Here is a 17101-nt window from a genome sequence, read left to right as displayed (position 1 = left end):
TGATTTGTGCCTTATATTATTTATGTTCTTTGAAAATACTGTAATTACTGGAAATACTGAAATTACTAGAAATAGAGGAAATATTAGATATACTGGAAATACTAGAAACATCAAATTTTATAGACCTCCTCTAAAGGTTATGCCAGACAAGAGTCATGGATATTGGTTTTATACGAACTGACGAACCCTCCATGGGTCCTACATTAGGAAGCGTTAGCTCTATTGGTGTATATGGGGTAGTATATAGATTGATGAACCCTCCATGGGACCCACGTCGGAAAGGATTGCCTTCATTGGTGTATAAGGAGGTTGTGCGACAACCTCGTGTATCATCATCATCATCATCATTTTTATTGTGTTTGATTTATTATAGTGGTGATGTGATTGTACTTCTGCATGAATTATTACCTATCAAATTATTCTATCTTCTTATACTTGTACTTGATGATCTTGTATGTCTAGTGTCCTTCCTTGTCCTACTTGCATGTGATATATTATATACTTGTGATCTTTTTTATGTTTGTTGCAATATATATGATATAATAGAACTATTAGTACAAGTGGTGTGGGCTACCGTAGTGGGATATTTTCTGTTCGTAGGTGACATTTCCTTAGTGAGTATTTTGTATGCCTTCTTTTCTACTTTTCTTAATTGAACTATGATACCTATTGAGTACAAGTTGTCCTTACTCACCCTTACTGCAATCTTTTAGTACAGGTCCTAATTTGAATGTGCCCCAGCTTAGTTGATCTGGGCAATATTTGGTGCTTTTAAGGTAGTGGTTGACCTTCAGGCGTCCGGATGTATTCTACTACCTATCTTATCGACTATATCTTTACTTTCAGTTCAAAGACAGAGTTCTCTTGTAGTTGGATTTCTTATGTAGCCCTTTTGGATTCGAGTTGTACTAGATACGTTCTTATACTGTTGATACCTGGTTTTGGAAGTTATGGATGCATTGTTATGTTTCTTTCCACATTTATTATACTTGTATTGTTTGACTTCGTTCTAGAAGTCTTACCTTGGGGTTATTATCATTTTTTTCCTTTATGATTATTGGTTAGGGTGATAGGCTTACTTGTCAAGGATCACCGCGACAAGTGCCATCATAACCCTTTGAATTTTGGGTTGTGACATAGGCATACTCAGTAACCTAAGCACTATACGTATATCACTATCCAATATACAAATAAAGAGTAGAAGAAGGATATATAGTAGTATACAAAGAAATGAATGGATATACAATATGAACAAATAAAGGAAGAGAGAGATGTACAGTAATACCATAGCTACATATATATAAATATATACATACATACATACATAAACAAGACTAACTCAATGTACAGCCTAAAGTGGTCATACTAGCACCTTAAGCACTCCTAATCATAGTAGGAACTAGTGCTAACATAATTAGGGTCCCTAGTACAAGCATCTAATCATGAGATAATTATCCATAATAAATAACCGTAAGATAAAGGAATCAGAATCATACCTCGAATCTCAGTAGCAATCCACAATCAATCTATCACAAACTCATAATAATAATAATAATAATAATAATATTAAATTAACCAGATAGTCCAAATAAATAATACCTAAATTGGGCCTCATAACCCGATAAGTCAAAATAGCACACAACACACAGTAAACAGAACTTATAAAGTATAACTATGCAACCCTCATAAGGCTAATAGATATAGGAACCAAACAATATACTGGTTATAAGCAATGCGCATGCAAGAATGAATGCAAATTAAATTCATAATATCATACCAATCCAAATGCCATAATATAACCTAGTGTATACACTTCTTCCAACTCGACGGCTCGTAAAGACAGGATCAACATCATCCTCTCTTCTCTGACACGATGGCTCACCAATGAAGGGGAACCTAGTGTGGTTTAGGAGTACCTATATACGCTGATCTGGTCCCAAGCCAGAATTTTCAGTAGTCATTATCAGCAGCAATCTACTTCATCTAGTACCGAAGAGATGTAAATATACTTAGAATTGAACCGCTTCTAAAAGGGTGTAAGTTTGTAAATCCATTTCTCGGGGCAAACTTTGAGACTAAATCGTCATAGAAGTGTATAAAGGGTTGAAATCTCTCTCGATCAAAGTAAATAGTAGTAGTAAAATCGTGGATCGAAATCTATCTTAGTTAAATCTCTAAAATATTATTTTTAGTCTCAAAAGTTCATAAATCATTCTTTAAGATGGTATGGTTCCCATTATGAAAGAACCCATTTTAAAGTGAAAAGTAGGAATAAATACATTTTAGGAAAATAGTAGTAAACAATGATTTTGGTTGGAATCATATCATTAAGTGAGCATGAATGTACCGAATTTATGCACGCCATCTCCAATATCCAAACAATACAATTATAAGAGTTTAAACATCCGTAGACTACCGCCACATCCCTTACAAGGATAATTCACACACTTGAAGTCCAATTAATATCATCAATATGGCCTTGGACCCAATAATATACAACCAGCATAACCACGACATTGTAATGCAAGAAACCATGCTAATTCACTGAGTCAAATAGTAAACCTTAAACTAAGGGGGGCTTAGTCTGAACTATATCTAACATACTCATAACTTAGACTAATAGGATCTTAAGGATGTGATAGGTATTTCACCTTAAGGGTTGATTCGCCCTTCTATCCCCAATACTTCTAAATTAGGCTAAGTCTTGAAAATCCACGAATAATCATATCCCTACATTCTTACTTAACATGAAATATATATATATATAATACACTATCTCATGAATAAGAGTAGACAGAAGCCCAATCTCAACGTCGAACCGTAAGTCCTCGCATCACCAACAAATTGTCTGCCTTTACTCTACGATGTCATAATGCCGCCACATTATTAAAATAGTAATATATACATCATAATGGATAAAACAATACCCATGTTGCTATATTAAGGGTTGGTTCAGAATTTAATAAAATTCAAAATTGAATCCAGGATGAGGTCCCTTAAAGGACAGGGAATTTATGCTCAAAATTTGAGAACAAATGGTACAAGAATCAGGGCCTAAATTAGCCCCTAAATCTTATGAATTTAAGGCATAATTACTAAGAATTTACCATGAATTAGGATGAAAATTGATGAAAAAATTAATGAAAAATGACCAAAGAGCGTTAGGCTTGCTTATTTTAGCTTCACTGGATGATTTCCCACTTTTTCCTCTTTTTTAGTACTTAAATTGGTATGAAAATGGTGAAAGAAATGGTGGAGAATCAGGTGAACAAAAGGGAATTTAAAAGCTCTCAGGTGCCGTAAAAGGGGACACCTTGGTGCTAAAGCGGCATCTCAACCACTAAAGCGGTCTGGTAGCTTGGCATGGGTGCCGCTAAAATGGCCGCCCTTGTGATATTAAGCGGCCACCTTGCCGCTACATCTGGCCTTATCCCAATAGCCAAGTCCACTTAAGCGGATCACGGGCGCTAAAGCATTGGCTGCTAAAGTAGCTCCATGAGCGCAAAAATGGTCATATCATCTACCAGATACTAGATTTTACTAAGTTCATAGATGAACTTTGATTGGGGGCTCGAAATTCATTTGAAACTCCGTGCACGCAAATAAACTATGTTATCATACCAAATTTGATATTTCAAACTCAATGAAACCATCAAAACTTTCAATCAATATCATTTCAACTAAATTGTAATCTACACCTATAGTTCCATTTTTTATATAATTCGCCCAATATCTCCAAAATGAGTCTGGAAACCTCAAAACCTAAATAAGGGTCTCCCAAGCCTAAAATTAATGTTTTGGAGCTGATGGTGCTATTGGAATTCTCATCTAAGGTCATATACTATAAGTTTTTATTTGAAAATAAGTCCTAAAAAGTGAAAGCTCCAAAATAGAGAAATGAGCATAAAACCTAAATGAATCATCCGATAATTGAATCGGCCATTTTACCAAGTCATAAATAATTTTTAGCCACTGCGGAAAGACTCAAAATACCAAAAATGCATGCCAATTGAGGAAATAACCTAGAGATTCATTACATGAATAGAATTTTGGGGTATCCAAAATAAACTGAAGACTATACTTTGCATTGTAAAAAATATCATGCGATAATTGAAAGCTATAGTGATGCAAATTGGATCACCAAATCAAATAAAGTAAAATCCACGAGTGGATATGTATTTACTCTAGGTGGAGGAGCAATCACTTGGAAATCATCTAAATAGACATGTATTGCCCGCTCTATAATAGAATCTAAATTTATCGCATTAGATCAGCCTATAAAAGTTGAATGGCTTCATAATTTCTTGAAAGATACTCCTTATTATCCTAGACCTTCGGCACCAGTATACATATAATATAATAGATAAGTTGTGATAGGTAGGAGAGGGAGAATGATGCATAATGGTAAATCTTCTCATAAAAGATGGAGACATAATACGTTATAGAATAATTCACTAGTGGAATTATCGTGATTGATTATGTGAGGTCAAAGGATAATGTGTTGGATCCACTTTCAAAAGGCTTAAATACATATCGAATTGAGATATCATTAAAGAAATGAATTTACAGCTAGGACAAGTGTAGGAAAATTATTTAGTTATGTCAAAATAATTTACATTTGAAGTGTATTGAAAAAGTCATGTCTTTAAATGTATTTCAGAAGTCATCAAGAGATGGACTTGAGAAGGCTTACTCTAGAAGATATCAAAAGATATACTTGAGAACGCTTAATCTAGAAGCCATCAAAAGATATACTTGAGAAGACTTACTTTGAAAGCCATCAAGAGATATACTTGAGAAGGCTTACTTTGGAAGCCATCAAGAGGTTTATTTGAGAAGCTAAGTCTTACCTATAAATACTCCTTAAATCCTTACAAAAATCCAAAAAATAACTTTCTAAATTTCCTCTTTAGTTTTCTCTTTCTTCTTAGAATCCTGCTTAGTGATTTGGGTTATTATTTAAACCTATGATTTAACTTGTTGATATTCATATTAACAATTATGTTGATTCTTATATCCTCTGATTAATTAGAGAAGACTTATTTAACTCAGAATATCCTCTAATTGATTAAGGAAGTGCTTGTTTGATCCTGGGGAAACATTTCACACTGCTAAAATAGTTTCTTAGAACAGTGCCTAGCACGACTCAAGTATAATTAATATATTAACTTGTTAAAAGGCAGTTAGATTACTATTATAGTTGCCATATTGATTATTGTATTATCACCGAAGTAGTAATAATATTGTACACTGTTATGTTATTGTATTGCTAATATTATTAATATAATATTTTGTTAACAGTTAAATAATATTATTATTATTATTTTGTCATTGTTCCCCAACAATCTAGAAACTATGGCACGTAATATTGGCCCTAAGACCATTGATAATACTAATGCTAGTATTGTTTTGGCTGCTTCCATTCCAGTCAGTTTGTTAGAAGACTGTGGTACTACAGAATATAGGTATGAAAATGAACTTGGTTGCATGCCTAATAATAAATTCTTATAAAAAATGCATCTCAATGCAAGATAATATGTGAAGGAAATGACAATCCCACTAAGTCAAAAATAAATTTGACTGAAATGGATGATATAATTATTGCGGTCATTTCAAAAATGAATATTGAGACCAATGGGAAAAATTGGATGGTAGACTCTGATTCTACTAGGCTCATTTGTATAAACAAAAATGATTTTATATAATACATCCAAGTTGACAAAGAAGAAGAAATTATTTATCTTGGGACCTCGAGAACTATTTAAGTTCTTGAAAAAGGCAAAGTTCTTCTCAAACTCACATCTGGTAAAACCTTGGCATTGAGTAATGTGTTGCATGTTCCTAATATCAGAATTAATTTGATTTCTGTGGCATTATTAGAAAAAGTTGGAATAAAGGTTATATTTAAAAATAATGAGGTCATATTAACTAAAGATAATATTCTTATTAGAAATGGTAGTTGTAATCATGGACTTTATGTACTTAATATTATCAATGATAATGCATTATCTTCTGTGTATATGATTGAGTCTATTTCTTTATGGCATGCTAGATTAGGACATGCTAATTTCTCTTATATAAAAAATATGCAATTAGTTGGTCTAATATCTAGTTTAGATTCAAGTAATTTTGATAAATGTGAAATATGTGCTTAAGCTAAAGTTACTAAAAAGTCATGTTTTTCAGTTAATAGAGAAACTGAACTATTATCTTTGATTCACACTGATTTGGGTGATTTAAAACAAACTATGACTAGAGGTGGTAAAAGATATTATGTGACCTTTATAGATGATTTCTTTAAATTTACTGAGTTGTATTTGCTGAGTAATAAAGATGATGCATTTGATACTTTTGTGTCTTATAAATCTGAAGTTGAAAATCAGCTTAGTAGAAAAATCAAGAGAATTAGATCTGATAGAGGTGAAGAATATGTATCCTTAAACGCTCTTTGTGAAAAAAAGGTATTATTCATGCAGTAACTCCGCCTTATTCTCCTAGGTCTAATGGTGTAGCTGGAAGAAAAAATAGGACATTAAAAAAAATGATGAACTCTATGTTAATTAGCTATAATGCACCTAATAATTTGTGGGGTGAAGCTATTTTATCTACATGTCATTTACAGAATAGAATTCCTCATAAAAGAACTGGCAAGCCCCCTTATGAACTGTGGAAAGGTTATAAGCCTAATTTGAAATATTTAAAAGTGTGGGTTTCCTTTCTAAAGTTCTTATTCCTAAACCTAAAAAGAGGAAAATAGGTTCTAAAACTATTGATTGCATGCTTATTGGATATGTTGAACATAGTACTGCATACAGATTTCTTGTCGTGAAAAATGATGTACTTGATATTAATACTATAGTTGAGATAACAAATGCAGAATTCTTTGAACATATTTTTCTACAATGTGATAAAATCTCTCATGCACTTGTTGAAAGAGAAAATGAATCTACCTCTAATATTGAGGAACTGAGAAGGAGTAAAAGGCCTAGAAAAGAATATTTTTACTATGGAAATGATTTTTAAACTTTTCTTGTTGATAATGAATCATCAAATTATTTTGAAGATGCATCTTCTTCTGATGCTAAATTTTGGAAAGAGACAATAAAAACTGAACTTGATTCAATAATGAAAAATAATACATGGGTTTTAACTAATTTACCTCCTGGTGCAAAACCGATTAGTTGTAAATGGATTTTTAAAAAGAAACTTAATTGGAATGGATCTTTAGATAAATATAAAGCTCGGTTAGTAGCTAATGGATTTTCTCGAAAGCAAAATATTGATTATCTTGATACATTTGCACCAGTAACAAGAATTTCTTCTATTCGAATATTAATTGCTTTAACATCAATTCATAAGCTTTTTATCAATCAAATGGATGTAAAAATAGCTTTCTTAAATGGCGATTTACAAGAAGAAATTTATATGGTTCAACCTGAAGGATGTGTAATTTCTGGACAAGAAAATAAAGTTTGTAAGTTAATTAAATCTCTTTATGGCCTTAAACAAGCTCCTAAACAGTGGCAAGACAAATTTGATCAAGTCTTAATAAAAGATGGTTTTTCTTCTGTTGAGGTGGATAAATGTGTTTATACAAAACTGGTAGACAATGATTATGTGATAATTTTTTTATATGTTGATGCATGCTTATATTTGGTACATGTTTAAATATTATAAAACGTACCAAGTTACTTTGGTCTACTAAATTTGATATGAAAGATCTGGGTGAAGTGAATATAATCTTAGGAATTAAAATTATAAGGAGTGAAGATGGTATAATATTGTCATAAGAACATTATGTGGAAAGACTTCTTAAGAATTTTGAATGTTGGAAGATAACTCATACGGTCACTCCTTATGATGCTAATTCTAAATTAAAAAAGAATAATGGTGAACCAGTTGCTCAGTCTAAGTATGCACAGGTCATTGGGAGTCTAATGCATTTAATGAATTTTACTAGGACTGATATAGCCTATGTTGTGGGTAGATTCAGTAGATATACTCATAATCCCAATAATGAGTATTGGTCTACATTAATGAGACTGATGAAATATTTGAAAGAAACTGTGAATTATGGTATCTCGTATAGTGGATTTCCTTCTACTTTAGAAGGGTATTGTGATGCAAATTGGATCTCTGATTTAGATGAGACAAAATTCAGTAGTGGTTATATGTTCACCCTTGGTGGTGGTACAGTATCATAGAGATCAGCTAAGCAGATGATTATTGCTAGATCAACTATGGAATCAGAATTTGTAGCTATGGAGTTAGCTGGTACTGAGGTTGAATGGCTAAGAAATTTCTTAGCAAATATCCCTTTTAAAAAGGATGATGTATTGCCTCATGGCCTTTTGAAAAGGATGATCTGTTGCCTAATATGCCTTTGAAAAAGGATGATCTATTGTCTAATATCCCTTTAATAAAGATAATCTAATGCCTCTTATATATATACACTGTGATTGTCAAGCTGCAATTGCTATTGCAAAGAATAAATCTTGCAGTTATAAGAGTAGACATATGAAATTGAGTTATGATGTTATTAAGCAGCTACTAATAAATGGAATAATTTTTATTGATTATGTGAAGTCAGAATTAAATTTGGCCGATTCACTGACTAAACCTATGGGAAGAAAATTAATTCTTCAAATATCAAAAGAGATGGGGCTAAGGCCAATATAATTATCAATAGAGATGGTGACCCAACCTATGTGATTGGATATCTCATGAAGTAGGTTCATATGGGTAATAACAAGTTGATATTGACTCTGTGCACTTACTGAGAGTGCTTGAACTACTACTAAAATTGAGGGATGAATTGTTAACTCTTAATGAATTCATGGTCTGATACAAATCAAATGGCCACCTTAGCTTTTGATGACTTCTTTGGAGGCCAACATCTAAAGGATCAAGACTTGGTCACCCCGAGGGCACAAGAATATGCAATGAAGGCACGTATTGAGCAAGACATAAAGCAATTTTGTGTTTGGAAGGTTGCTTGGATGCTTTACTTGATGCTAACCCGAGGACCATAAACCTTGGAGAATGAACCATACTCAATTTTGAGAGAATGAAATAGGCGCCATTCATCAAGTCCAAACACACAAGGCACCATTTATGAAGATAGAGGCTCGTGAGATTATGTGGCATTCAACCAAGGGAGTGTACTTGCTAATATGTGAAGAGGGACCATGAATATACTCCAAGGTAGCCTTGTATACACTCCAAAGGCACCTCAACTTAGGGGTATTATGGTCTTTTAAGACTCCTCTTTTACACTCCAAAGGAGCACCCTTCATTAAGGATATTCTAGTCTTTGTTTGTAATAAGTATAAATAGACAATTAGGCTTCTATTTTCCTTAGTTTTTTGAAGAATTAATTGATTGAAACTCAAATTGTATTTTCTTTCCTTAGTGTGGGTCTTGGAAAAGCCATTGAAACTAGGGTTAGCTTGAGTGTGGATTCACTTGAGTTGACATTTTGGCAAAAAAGGTGGGTACCTGAGGAGTTGATCCCTTTGTGTCCACCTAAGAGTGTGGTGTTATCCTCCATTGGTGTTATGTGTCTTGGTGTTTGATACACACCTTGGTGTTATTCATTGGTGCAGGTGTATGTCTCACTATCTATCCTTTACATTTATACAATTTTCTCTTCTTTTGGTTTGAATTCATGTATTTTTGTTCTTTATCTACTCTTCTCTAGTTTCTGATTTTTGGTTTCTTAGGAGTAATTTCATGCTTAGTAGTTTATTTTCTTATCATTTGGTAGCAAGAGCCATTTATTAGAGTTGTTCCCACAACTCTAAGCCTTGGATCTAAGAAAATCTTCACAAAAAAAGAGTCTAGAGTCAAGAAAAAAAATAGGTGTTTCACGTTTTTGTACTTGGACAGCATTTTAAATCTTAGATATACATATTTTTGTGTTGTTTTGTTGGTTTCAAGTGCTAGATTCTTGTTCCCTAGCACCTAAGGAGTCTAGATCTTCGTTTGGAAAAAGATTTGGTTGTTTTTGAGCTAGATCCACCATTGTGGTGACTTGTTTGAAGTTTTTGAGGTGGGATATCATAGTGGATACCTTGTGTGTGGTATTTTGTGGCTAATTTATTGTTGTTTGTGCTTGTCTTGGCAAAGGAAACCCAGATCTAAAACAAAATTTGAATTGGGGGTTCATTTGCCTAGTGGTCAAACAGTGGTCAACTCTTGAATATTCATCTTGTTCATCCACCATCTTCAAATCTTATTGAAGAAGAATATTCAAGTAGCTTGTTTGATCCAAAAAGAGAGAAGAAAGAGAGTGTAGTAAGTTTTTGTACAAGAATATTCCCTAGCATATTCTAAGTCTTCCACAAAGGAAGAAGGGACAAGGGAACTAGCAAGTACAATTGAAAGTACACTTGAGGGGACCAATCTATTTTGAATTCATTTGAAGCTCCAAAAAGGCTTCAAACCTTTAATTTTTCCCTCTAAAACCAAAATTCTTCTTTCCTAGAGGAGTGTTTGGCCGAAAGAAGAGGTTTGGGATTTGAAAATTTTGAAAAGTGACGTCCAATCACAAGCTGCCATGTCATCACTTATATAGACAACCAAATTGAGTTTTAAATTCCATTTCTAAGTTTCCATTTATTGTTTCTAGTTGCTTTTGTTTTGATTCTACCACTAATTACCAAACTAGTAACTACCAAATAGGTTGATAATTAGTCTAAAGTTGTTTCGTGTCTACATTTATTTTGTGCTTTTATCATTTGTAATTCATTGTAGCTTGTTGGTTCAAGTCCGTAAGCAATTTTCTTTGAGTGATATTAAACGAAAATCCATTCTAGGCCAAAGTAGAATCATCTCTCACTCACTTGCCAAGTAAATTCCTAAGTTTAAACACTTGTAAGACCAAGTGTGATTTAAGAATCGGAGAGTGAGAGAGTTGGTGAGGATATTAGAACTAACTTGTTTGTTCATTTTGTAGATTTGTTTCTTTCTTTTACGTATCATGGCTGCCAATAATTTTAATGCCATGTTCGATCGCATCAATGACCATTGTGATAGCTTCATTGCCCATGCTAAAAATTGCATACAACTATTGAAGAGATACGCCAAATGCTTAGTGCACTAAATCCCAATTTTAGGAAAAGAGATGAAGAGGTGAAACAAGGGAGAAGACTTGACAAACTCCCTTGTGATGCGAGCTTCTCAAAGGATAAATTGGGATGCCATGATCCGAACCAAACCAAAGAAGAATATGCTCAAGAACTTAAAGGTAAAATAGCTAACTCTTACACTTTTGTGCATGTTAACGATAATTGTGTGGAGAGAAGCCCATTGAACATGAGTGGTAGCTTATCTATTTGTGAGTCTATTGTTTCTTTGCCTCTTGATGATGAAGTACATGTTGTGAGTGTGGATACGCTAGTTGATCCTATTGATGATAGAATTGACTCTTCTTGTAAGATCAATTTAATTTCACCTAGTGTTGAAGCCAATGTGATGAATAAAAGTACATCGTCTATTGATTCTTTGCCTATTGTTGATGATGTACATGTTGTGAGAGTGGATACACTAGTTGACCCTATTGATGACCGAATTGAATATTCTTGTAAGATTGATTTGTGTCCACCTAGTATTGAAGCCATAGTGTTGAATAAATGTACATCGTCTTGTGAAACTTGTGTTGATCAACTCGTGTGTAAAAATTTCCCACCATTTGAGGTTATGTGTGTTGTAATTAATAGAACTAAAGTGAGTGAAGAATTTGACAATGTTGGTCAACAAAATAGGACTGAACCCGAGATCTATTCTTGGAACAATCTTGTGCTTAAAACCACTTTAAAACTTGATATTGATCTTTTAGAGAGTGAAGAACTCATGTGTTCCAAATTTGCCCGTGTATTAGATCATACTCTCTTTAGGAATAATGTCTTGTTTGAAGATTATATAGACACTCTTAATGAGCCTAGTGGTGAAAAGGATGGTATAGATTACTTTGGAGGCAATAGCCTATATGCTAACCCACTATGGTGTGACAATATTCCTCCTAAAGATGGAAATCTCTTCTTGAAATATGAGAGTACTCTTAAGGGTAAGGAATGTGCAGTCTTGGAACGGAATAACCAATTGTGTGATGAATGCTTCGGTTTGCTTTAATATTTAAGAAACCCAATAGGCGGTTTTTCCTTGAAAATGATTGCGGATGTGATCCTTTGTATGATACCCCACCTTTGTTTGAAAATTATGAGGAAGAATTATTTGTTTCTTGTAAAGACTTAAGCAATAATCCCTTTGATTTTTGTGGTGGTATGTGTCTACTTGAGGGATCTTCCATAAAAGGAGAAAGTGTCCATTTCTTAGATATTACTTCTTCTCCTACTATGTGTGACCTTATTGTTAAGAGTACTTACGGCGATGATGTTGAAACTAGTGGTGAGTACATACATGAAGACACCTTAGTAGAAGTTGACTTGAGTGATACCTTATCTACTCTCTACTTGCTTTTGATGATATGTATGATATTGTAGAGAGTATGTCGTGTATTTTGGGTGAAGCCTACGGGAAAGAGGAGTGTTGTCTAGACCCGTGTCTATGGCCACTCTTTTCATTTGACCCCAGTGCCAAATATAGAATTGATGATGTTGGGTGCACCCAACTTGTTGCTTGGTCTACATGACAAGTAAAGTATCACTTTTGGTGAATCCCATAACCAAATCCTTTGTTCATCTTTCATTGAAATTTTAATAAGTAATTCAAAGGATCCTTGGTTATATTGCAAATATGTGCAACCTTAGCATGTTAAGATAATTTGTTGTGCTAACCCTAACCCTCATGCCATAGGGAGTTTTTATTTGTTTGTCCTCTTTTTGGTTTTACAAGGTTTGGATTCGAGGTCGAATCTTTTTCAAGAAGGGGAGGATGATACAAATTAAATGGTCACCTTAGCTTTTGATGACTTCTTTGGAGGCCAACATCTAAAGTCTCAAGACTTGGTCAGCCCGAGGGCACAAGAATATGCAAGAAAGGCCCATTTTGAGCAAGACATACAAAAACTCCGTGTGTGGAAGGTTGCTTGGATGCTTGCCTTGATGCTAACCCGAATATACTCCAAGGAAGCCTTGGATACACTCTAAAGGCACCTCAACTTAGGGGTATTATGGTCCATATGGATGGTGTATTTAAAGCAGTGTACACTTGATGAATTCACCTATATGAGAAGTGGAATGAGGTCGTTCCTATGAGACTTTTGGCCTTATTCTCTAGAACTATCATGAATACTAGGCACGCAAATGGCCTATTGGCACAAAACCACGTTGAACAACAAAATTACGGTCAAAATGTGATTGATAAAATCTCTGGCTTACAATAAGAACTATTCGGTTCATAGAAATATTATATTTCATAGGTAATTCTGTGAGTTAAATTTATCGGTCTAAGTTTGGTTCATAGTCCAGAAGACACCAAACCTGCTGTATTTTGTCCATGCAAATCCAGCAAGTTAAAAAAAAATTCTATAAATTATTTTGAAATAATGTGAGGATTGCAGGAAAATTATTTAGTTATTTCAAAATAATTTACATTTGAAGTGTATTGAAAAAGCCATATATGTAAATATATTTTAGAAGTCATCAAGAAATGGACTTGAGAAGGCTTACTCTTGAAGCCATCAAGAGATATACTTGAGAAGGCTTACTCTAGAAGCCATCAAGAGATATACTTGAGAAGGCTTACTTTGGAAGCCATCAAGAGGTGTACTTGAGAAGCTAAGTCTTACCTATAAATACCCCTTCAATCCTTACAACAATCCAAAAAAAAAATCTAAATTTCCTCTTTAGTTTTCTCTTTCTTCTTAGAATCCTGCTTAGTGATTTTGGTTATTATTTAAACCTATGATTTAACTTGCTGATATTTGTATTAATAATTTTGTTGATTCATGTATCCTCTGATTAATTAGGGAAGACTTATTTAACTCAGAATATCCTTTAATTGATCAGGAAAGTGCTTGTTTAATCCTGGGGAAACATTTCACACTGCTAAAATAGTTTCTTAGGATAGTGCCTAGCACGACTCAAGTATAATTAATATATTAACTTGTTAAAAATTAGATAGATTACTATTATAGTTGCCATATTGATTATAGTATTATCACTGAAGTAGTAATAATATTGTACACTGTTATGTTATTTTATTGCTAATATTATTAATATAATATTTTGTTAACAGTTAAATAATATTGTTATTATTATTTTTTCATTGTTCCCCAACAATCTAAGAAACTGTGGCACGTAATATTGGCCCTAAGACTGTTGATAATACTAATGCTGGTATTGTTTTGGCTGTTTCCATTCCAATCAGTTTGGCAGAAGATTATGGTACTGTCAGAAGATGTGCACTTTTTTAGACCATTATTTCTCTTCATGAAACTACACCTTGATTACTATAAATAGTTAAATTTTCCTTAGGTACATACATGAAAAATTTAAAGTAAAACAATCCTCTTTATTTTAAAAATCTGGTGTGGTTTACTAACATTGAGTGCATTCGTAGTTCAGCAGAGTTTGAGGTACCACTATTCTATCAAAGTGATTTATTTTATCTAAAGAGGATATATTCCATAACCTCAAGTACTTGAGGGAGATAACTTTCTTAAGGACACATTCTGAATTCAGTGGAATTGAATCATCCAATATTCACCTCTTTCTAAATGTTAGATTTTGCTATTTTCCATAAAATAGTTTGAACTTCATTTTGAATTATTTATAAGTTGCATTGAACTTATTGTTAAATCTTCAAAGTTGTGAATACAGAGTAATAAATTCATTTAATTATTCATACTTTAATTTGAACATATGTTTTAAATTCTTGTTATAAATACATATTTAATAATCTCAAAAACAACAGTATATACTACAATAACTGTTGAAAAGTGATCTGAGGTGGATATATACACCTCAGTGTTGTTATCCGGGCTTATTTAGCTTGGTTTAGAGGACTTCTCTTGTGATTAATGAGTAAATATTTGAATAATTGAGCATATAAGTGTTAAAATACTTTATTATAATGTTTAAGGTGTGTTTCAAACAATTTTGGAATCCATTTGGTCACTTAAAGTTTAGACGAGAAAACTAGTGTTACTAGCCTGAGCTGTGTGTTGTTCTAGTTGATCTCGATGGAATATAGTGTGTGTAATGAGTTACTAAGGGTATTATTGTATAATTATGTGTTTAATAAATCTTTTATAGTGTTTACGGTTCAATTTAAACAAGCCATGAGAGAAAACACTAAGTTAAAGATCAAAAGAACAAAACTAGTACTCTTAGCTTAAGTTACTAGCTCATCTTCTTAGATTGTATGTTGAGTTGAACTGTAAATCGTGGTGTTTGATGCAATAGTATGCTTGGTGATTTTATAATGATGATATATGGATGATAAAAAATCTAGGAATCAAGTGAAAACAACACCAGAAGGCTTGGAATGGATGGACACACACATGGGACAAGACTTGAAAAAAAATGAACGTTTTGGAGTCATTGGTGTGCCACGAACTTAGGAACTGTTATAGGGTTGTGCCACACTCTTTTAAGCATAATAAATGACTAATAAAGGTATATGGGTGTGATATTGGCATTCCACATACCCTAAGACACGCAATAAGGGCGTGGCACACCCCTATGTTAAAATCTACAGCTTTGGTCTAAGTATAAATAGGACACTTGAACATTATCTTAGACACCTTGGATGACCTTGAGACTTGAATGGGGGCTTTATAACACTTCAATTAGGATTTTTATTTCATTAATTTAGTTTATTTACGAATTTTAACATGTATTCATTCATTGTGATTACGGTTATTTCATGATTGGCTAAATACCTTTTTTCCGAAGTTAAGGCCAAGAATATGAGTATTATTGTTATGAATTGAATTTGTTATGATTTTTTTATAAATTTTTATTGTTTATTTTTAATTTTTATCACTATTTTAAGGATTTACAACCCTTAGAATACACGCATAATCATCTTGTGAACCCGTAAGGAGGAACAAGAGGATAGAACGTGGGATAGATAGAATAGAATTGTAATCTTCCAATTGAATGAAGTTATAATTTGCAATTAGGATAGGAATATACCTATTTACACTATTTCTTTCAAGTATGGGATGAAATATGAACATATTTAACTTAGTTCTCATATTCCAACTCAGAGATGTAGTTGTGGGGCTAAGGTAGATAACAGACAAAAGGTTAGAAAGGACATAGTCATAGAATGAACCTCGCGAACCAACAACCAATATAATGAACCTAATTAACAAAGTTATAGCTTAATAGGATTGTTCACAGTACCTTAGCCCTGGGTTTTTCCCCATAATTGTTCAACCCTTTACTTTATAGCATTGTTTAGTTTATTCTTAGTTTTCACTTACAATTACTTTTGGTTACCTTAGTGTACACACGTAATTTTGTCCCTACCAAAAGTCAAATTTACCTATTTACCCACCTTACCATACACCCCACCTCATTTAAATAATTTTTCACAAAATGACAAAAATAACCAACTCTTAATAAAATCCATAACAATTTTATCTCATCCTAACCACCCTACCCCATATACCCTCTTCCCTTACATACCCCCTACCCATGTACTATCACCCTTCCCTCACTCATATTTTATTTTTTCCCATAACAAACTCACATTGGATTGGATGAAATGGACACATATACGCCTGATACACAACAAAATCACACAGAAGAGGACCTATTGTAAATTATCACAATGACTATAGATATGCATACACACTCTAATTTGCATCTACACACATCCACTGGAGAAGACACTCACAACTCACACACCATAAAAATGCATACACTCTCATAGATTCTATTCACTTAACACACCATAATACCACATAGGATACATCACTGATCCTCACCAAATACATACATACACCTACACCGACAGAAAAAGAGAGGCGAGAAATCGATATAAACACTGAGAAAAATAGGAAATTAGAGAAAAATAGATGAACGGAAGGAGATAGAGTGAACGGAGTAGGAGAGAATCTGAGAGAGGGAGATGGAAGAAGAAGATTGAAAATAGAGAGGTAAAACAGAGGAGAAAAACCATACCT

This window comes from Capsicum annuum, chromosome 8 (assembly GCF_002878395.1).
Source record: "Capsicum annuum cultivar UCD-10X-F1 chromosome 8, UCD10Xv1.1, whole genome shotgun sequence".
In the NCBI taxonomy this organism is placed as follows: domain Eukaryota; kingdom Viridiplantae; phylum Streptophyta; class Magnoliopsida; order Solanales; family Solanaceae; genus Capsicum; species Capsicum annuum.
Note: the sequence above shows the minus strand (reverse complement) of the source record.